The sequence below is a fragment of the Pithys albifrons genome, chromosome 1 (genome assembly GCF_047495875.1).
Source record: "Pithys albifrons albifrons isolate INPA30051 chromosome 1, PitAlb_v1, whole genome shotgun sequence".
NCBI classification, from domain to species: domain Eukaryota; kingdom Metazoa; phylum Chordata; class Aves; order Passeriformes; family Thamnophilidae; genus Pithys; species Pithys albifrons.
The window spans coordinates 96,399,121-96,406,578 of record NC_092458.1 but is presented as its reverse complement, the minus strand read 5'-3'; the positions used below and the strand labels follow the sequence as shown (position 1 = coordinate 96,406,578).

At 40.0% G+C, this 7,458-nt stretch overlaps 1 pseudogene; it reads right to left on the bottom strand.

Annotated features, from left to right (window-relative positions):
* Positions 1 to 5,302: 5,302 nt before the first annotated feature.
* Positions 5,303 to 5,420, bottom strand: LOC139681176 (5S ribosomal RNA; annotated as a pseudogene).
* Between the last annotated feature and the right edge of the window lie 2,038 nt (positions 5,421 to 7,458).

The window sequence follows — 7,458 nt, the reverse complement described above, 5'->3', positions numbered from 1 at the left end:
TGTATTTTTTTTCCCCTTAGTCATTCCCTGTCCCTGTCCAAGTTTCTTCTTCCCATAATCCCTGAGGGTTCCTTTCCCAGTAATTCTCCCTATTGGTTTATTGTGAAGTTCCACCCCTACCCCCATTGGTCCATTTTCAATCCTTCATTTGCATGCCTTCCAACCAATGAGAAGCTTAGCACTGGCCCTTGTTCTAGAAGCTTCCCTGCTGAGCCTGTAAAAGCGGGTGATCCCAATAAAGTGTGCTTCTTCTGCCACCAAGCCTCCTGGTGTCTGGACCTCTCTTCTGAATGTGGTGTTCTGGAGGGATCGGAGTGGAGGGAGCCTTCTTTGGCTTTGAGGGGCTAGAGCTGAATCACTAGAGCTGAGCCCCTCAGAGCAGAATCACTCGCCAACATTTGGTGGAAATCATCCACCATTATTGCAGGACCTGGGAAGGGCTGATGAATGCAAGGCACGTGGGAGACAAGCCATTTACATCTTGTGGTCTCCACAAAGAAGGTCCCCAAAAGAGTTTAAAGCCATCTTCCTCCGGTAAGAAATACAAAAGTGTGTAGCTTTGTCACCATAATATTTCCTGCCACTTGCTGAGCTGCCCTCTACAGAGCCCCTTCTTCTTGTGTAGCCTCCTGGATAGATATATAGTGCTCACTTTGACCGACAAGGATAAATCTTTCTCAGGATTTAAAACTCTGATCTAAAGCTTCATCCCATGGATCAATCCCTAGAGCTAAAGAGGACTGTGTAGGGCAGAGGCAAAAATTCAAAAGTCCCAGCCCAGGGGTTTCAGTAATTTAATAAGGACAAATAAAGCATAGAAAAAATGATTATCAAGAGCATTTTAGCAGATTAGCACCTCACATATTGAAAGCATTACAGAGTCTAAATATTGCATCATGAACATCTTGCTTGTCTATGAGCATGGACGATACTGCAAACCACGTAGGAGTTAGATTTTAGATGACTGAAATGCACAGTTAGCTTAAAGAGCCACGGTTATTATTTTTAGACACGGCTGGTTAATTTGCTTTACCAAGACTCAAATGTAACATAATGTATATAATGCAATTAGAAGGCTGTGTTTTTATTAATGCTGTAGGTAAAATGCAGATATAAGCTTCTGAGAAGCATTAGGAGTCTAATAATTATTTACACCTTTGTCCTGTTCTGGGAGTTTGTTGACTACAGCCCAGAAGTTTGAGCATTTGAGAAGCATGTGCACTAATCAGTGTATTATTGATTTTCCCTCAAATTCTACACCTGAGTGTGTCTTTATCAGTTTACATGACAGCCAAAGAGTCTAACAGGACATGGCTACACACTGAGGAGCTCAAAAAAAGAAGGCAAATATGCAGCAGTTGGATGCCACAGCTGGAAGGCAAATAAAAAGTTGACTTTCTGCCATATGAGTTTATCTTCTCACAGAGGAATGGCATGCCAGGCATCCAACAAGTGTGATGCGAAGGAAGCTGTTTCTGCTCTGTGTTCATGCAAAAGATGATAACTATACCGTATGTAGTTCAGAGAAGTTATTCTTTCCCCTTCAGCACCCCTCTGCTCGTTATCTTCTTGGCTACTGGATCTAGACACAACAAATATTTATTTACCTTCCTGCAGACTAATAGCTACATCGCATGAGTTCCATGTTAGGGTTAAAATTTTGTCCCACTTCTACTTCTGTACCTTGTGTAGAAAAAGTCATGTTAAAATTACAACAAAAACCTCACAACAACACCCCCCCCCCCCCCCCCCCACACACACACAGTCCTCAAGAAAATAAAGCATGAACCCAACACTGGCAAATAGCCTAGGAACTAATGTAGTGATACTCACTTCAGCCAGAGCCTGTTCATAGTACTCTTGAATAAATTACAGGAGTCTTGTATTCTTCCCTTAACAGTTTAGTGGTCCTTGCTTGTTTCTCATTCACCAAATGGCAAGCAAAAAGCACCCATATTATGAAGGTGAAAGTGTGTCAGCTTGCCTATGGATATATATGTTAAATTAGCTAAAGAGACTTAACTATTGTCTAATTGCAGTAGCTATTTATAGAATTGAATATGAGGTTTTCTTTGCCAAGCTTAGCAAATTACAACTAATGGGTGTCTAAAACTTAAGCTCTATTTTATTTTTTGGAAGAGTGCTGGAGAACTGGTTAGTGTGTGCTTACACAGAAATGCATAAAATAATCTTATTATATTAATACATGTGCTGTGACTGAGGGGTGATTTCTGTGCAGTCTATGTGTGTTTCATTGTAACTGATCACTTAATAAACAAACAGGAAATAGTACAAACAAGCAGCAATGGAGTAGGCATTCATTCATCTACTAAGAATTTATAAATGTGTATGTGAATACCCTTAATCTAGAGGGATTTTCCAAAGGAGTAGGGCACCTCAGTCCCCATGATTCATTCAATCCTCAACTTCTTTCTGTATTTAAATCCAGAAATATCTGTTGTCATGATACGGTTTTCAGATGTGTTTCTGTCCTGCACCATTTCAGTTAATGGAGAGCTCCAGGGAGCCAAGATTTTACTTGTTGTGTATTCATTTATTATTCATTTAAAGAACATGGCCATTTGCCAATAGGAACTGAAATGAAATCACCACCTTCACACAGGCAATACAACAACGCTCCAGTCACAGTGACATTCAGTTACTAACGGGTTAGTTCAGTTTTAATCCGCTGCCTAGAGATGAATAACATTAATTATTGTAATTGGTAGTGACAGTAATGGGTGCAACATTTCCAGGGCTAATTTACTCTACTTTTGTATCATGCTAATGTGGCTATTCTGCTTCAGTACCCAAGACAACTAAAGCTAGCTCGAATGTCTTACTGTACAATGTAGTGTAGTGCCCAATATCCTAAGACTTGCAATACATAAAATAGTAAAGAGTTGCTTTGTGTAGGCAATCGATGGGACAAGATGGTATTGCAGCACCATGAAGGAATCTATGTGAACCCATCACACATCAGCAGGAAATATTTTGTTTGGTTTGGCAGTGGATTGAGAAAAAATATTGGTTTGATTAAATAATAATAAAGAACCCATTTACAGCAGGCAAAAATAGGAACCAGACTAAAGTAGGTCATTTTATTATTATTTTGCACTTTACAGATTCAGAGCAACGATTTGACCCGAGGTTTCTTACCTCTCAAGTGAGTTTCTCAACTGCTAAGTTATTAGTGCACACTGCAGCAGGCCTCCCTTAGGCTTGTCTGCTCAAACTGCTCTACTTTGAATAGCATACTTAAATATTTGGTGAGGAAACACAAATGATTCTGTAGCTGTTGGTCAGGGTGCTAAAATATCAGGGACCTAATTATTCATCCAAAGCAGAAAAATGGCAACAGGAAGGACTGAGGACAGCTCGCCATTCCCAGCCTTTTGAACACATGAAAAACCTAAGTCTTAGGACACATTACCAGGAAAAGAGGTGCTGGGGTTCAAGATGCCCTCAGGCAGAGAAGGACAGAATCTATATCTACATCCTACTAGCTAACCATTCTAAACAGACAGCTACTGAATAAAGGACTTGATGACTTTAGGAAAGTGCTGAAATCTGAACTGGTTTTGGTACCTATTGCTGATAATTAAAAAGTTAAAGACCAAATTTGTCTCTGCTTGAAAGAGTTTAGAAAACAACTAACATGCAAAAAAAATCTAACTAAATGTATGGATGCGCATATATATGTACATGTAGGCAATTAGAAACTTGTGGGTACCAATGGCAAAGACTATCAAAGAAACAAAATAGAGGTAAAAAAATCCGAGTTCTTTTACCCAAATGGTATATGCCATCTCAAATATTAGGAGGTGCTTCCACACACAAAAATTGAATTTAAGTCTGTTCTCAAGAGTTACATTAAATTAGATTGTTTTAATATACTAAGACTGGAAAGGAAAAAGTACTAGGTCATGAAACAAACAATAAAAATAATCAAAAAATATTTTTACAGTCTGAGTGCTTCTAAAAAGTCTTTTACAAAAACAAATCAGTATCAGAATTGCATTAAATTCTTTATCAGTTTTTCAAGCCTCTGACTATTTTTACTGCTTTTTTACTTCAATTTGATGAAAATTGATACCATTTAAAGAGGAATATTCATACCAAAAGTAAGCTGAATTTCTGACTTGCACAGAATATATAAAAGACAACACAGTTCTTACCAAACCAAGCCAAGCATGCCTCACACCTGAAGACTACTGATGTTCACAAGGAAAGACAACAGTGCATGGGACAGGACTCTGAGCAGACAAAGTGGTTCAGCCTACGGGCAAATCCCTCCATCTGTTTGATGACTCAGAAGGGGCAGGCAGAGCACAAGAAATGACCATTTAGGTTACCAAGTCCAGCTTGCACCTGGTGCATGTCCCTCTGCCACATCAATATGCTGTCTCAAAAGGAGTTATCCCAAACTACTCCTCTCTGGCCGCACTAGAGTCTCCTTCTTCTGATACTCAGAAACTTTGCTCTCCTACACAGCCAAAAATTATTCATTGCCTGTTTAAACTCATTTATTCCCTTGCCAGCATTGTCCTTTGGGTTAAATTGCTCTCCTCCCTCCCTGGTGTTTAACCCTGTAATGTATTTATAGATTCCATCTAAGCTTTCATTTTGCTAGTCTAAACAAGTCAAGCTTTTCTCAGTTTCCTCAAATAAGACAGGGACTCTATTCCCCATGTTACCCTCATAATCCTCCTCTCCACCTGTTCTGTTTCAGTTGTTGTCTTATGAGAAGAAAGAAACATCCACCTGAGGACTGAGGTCCTCTCTCTTTTAGATGTCACACTTACAAGTGGTAAAGGACAAAGGTCCTCATCCTAGGGAGTGATGGGGGAGCCTGCTGGTTGGGAGAAGAGTGCAATCCACAGTGAAGTCAGTGGGGCTGAGCAGAAGCTGGGTACCTGTGCCCAGTAGGTTCAGATGCTGTTATCACTGGGGCTTCAGCTGCTTCAGCCATCCTGGCCACTGGCGTGCCCATATGTATGTATGGGTTAGCCTGTGACTGCACTTCACAGGACACTCATTATGCCATGCACCTGGGAGATCCATCATGGGATAAAATGGCTTGCGCTGCTTCAGGCCCATAGCAATGAGATGTGTATGGCCAAACTTCGCGAACGAAGATTTGGGATGGGCTGTCCCCACGTGGGTGTGCCCTTCCAGCCTGCGCAGTGGATTTTAGGTGAGGCTCAGCGTGCGCAGAACTGGCCTCACCGTTTAAGTCCTGAGGTTCATCTGCCATGGCCGAGCGAGCTTGGACAGTGACAGGGAAGTCCTCAGGAATAGAACCTACAGCACCCGGCATTTCCCAGGAGGTCTCCCATCCAAGTACTAATCCGGGGCTGACCCTGCTTAGCTTCCGAGATCTGATGGGATCGGATGTCAGGGAGGCAATGAGATGTATGCTCTCTGGAAATAACTCAATTAAAAGTATGCATTAATAGGGCTACTGTTCACATTTTCTGACAACATATTTCCTCTGTACTATTTATAAATCTTACATGAAGAATTATTGTCAGATTCTCATCTGGCATACACTGATGGAGCTTCATTAGCTACAGTGAAGCCTATCACTTCACCAACCAATCAGTGGACTATTTATTAATTAAGTTGTAGACCATGGCTTTGAAGGGGATTTTTTCCCCTCTACATAATCTGTGCAACCATATTTCTTTGTTCACTTTCCCATGAAAAAAATATACTCTTCAGACTGTTGCCAAAACCTTCATGATTCACTATATTGAAATAAATCTAATCTTCTGGAATTTATAGGCAGGGACACTAAGCTGAGTCTGATTAATCTAAGATTTGAAGGGCTGCAGCCCAGCCATAAGTTTCAGGAAAGAGCTGTAATTACAAGGTTAAGTCTGGCAAATCCAGATTGCTGAATAGTGTCATATTGATCCCTTTAAACAATTAAATATGGAAGTTCAAATTCATGCACAAAGGCAACATTTTTCAAACCCCAGTAATTTAGGAGGATTATGTTTCTGAATGTGGTGTTGATGGGAGAACACTTGTCTAAGTAATGGCTTCTTTCTGCTGAGAAACTCAATATCAGGATGTACAACATGGACTTTCATTTTATTTTAAGAAAGGTAATGTTTTGTTGAACTGCCTACACTGTTTTAGTCATATTCTGACAAAGCCAGTAAATTTTGAGGGGAAGATAAGGTAACAAACCTCATACCACAGCCATGAACCTAGTAATTTCCCTGATTGCCATTCTGCTCAACATTATGATTACACTGCCAAAAAATCGGAGACTGCTCTTTCAATAATTCTCCTTTCTCTGCTGCTCCAGGTGCAGGCAACCTCTACCTCCTACCATGGGAGCTACGTAACAGATAATATAGGGACTATGATGTGCTTGGGGCCCAATCATAATGGACAATGTAACATAAAACCATGTTAGGCATGAAACATAGAAGTGCCTCCTCAAGCTAAATTAGAGCACTTCCAAGATACTCTCATTTGCTTTGGCTACTTCCTCCTATCTCATATTATGCTGGCAGGACCACTGCTCAGACCTTATGTACATGACATCTCATCCAAAGGGCAAGGAGAGGGATGGCACTGTTTTGAATTTTCTACCTTAAAATATATAATAGGAGGCATGTTGGGGAAGATGGAGTTGTCTGTGCCCAACTGAGCAAAAATTGTAACTAAAGAACAGAGAACTGGGATTAAGGAGCTGATTTGAGCCTTCCCTTCCCCCTCCCCCCCCCCCCCTTTCCTTTTAATCTAGTTTTGATATTTGTTTAAAAAAGATTCTCTAAGATCAGGGTTGCTGCATCTTTGAGCCTGTAATCATATTACAAGTGCCATGCAGCCTTTCCTATCAGCTAGAGTATTGGTGTTATGTGTCATCTGTGCAAAACACTTATGAGATCTGGTCCATAATTACAGCTTGCAAACATCACACGAGAACATTTCTCAGACCTACTAATTGTGCTGCCCTTTATGGTCCATCTTATTGATTAAACATCTGTTACTGTTTTGGCAAAATCAGAATTCACTTGCAATGCAATGTCTGGTATATTAAATTCTGTTTAATTCAGCCTGAACTACAAATTTGAGATACATGTATTGTATCTCCTTAATTCTATCTTAGATTTTTTTGCCTCTTTGCTCTCTGTTCTGTTTGCTGGAGAGCAGGAGAGTAATCTAATATTTTCTTTACAGGAAAGTTGAATTATATTCACTTAATTCTTTTGACATGCTTAAACAATTTCAGGTGGACAAATGCTTGGCAACATTGCAAAATAATAACTTAATATAGACTGTTACCTTTCTTTCCTATGTCACAACCAATTAAATAGTAAATTTTATCTTTTGTGGTGATGTTAGAGAAACTGATGTATGAAGTGGTGAGATAAAAAAACCCACCCACCAAAAAAAGGCCCACAAAAACCCCATAAAGACTTTTTAATTAGACATTCT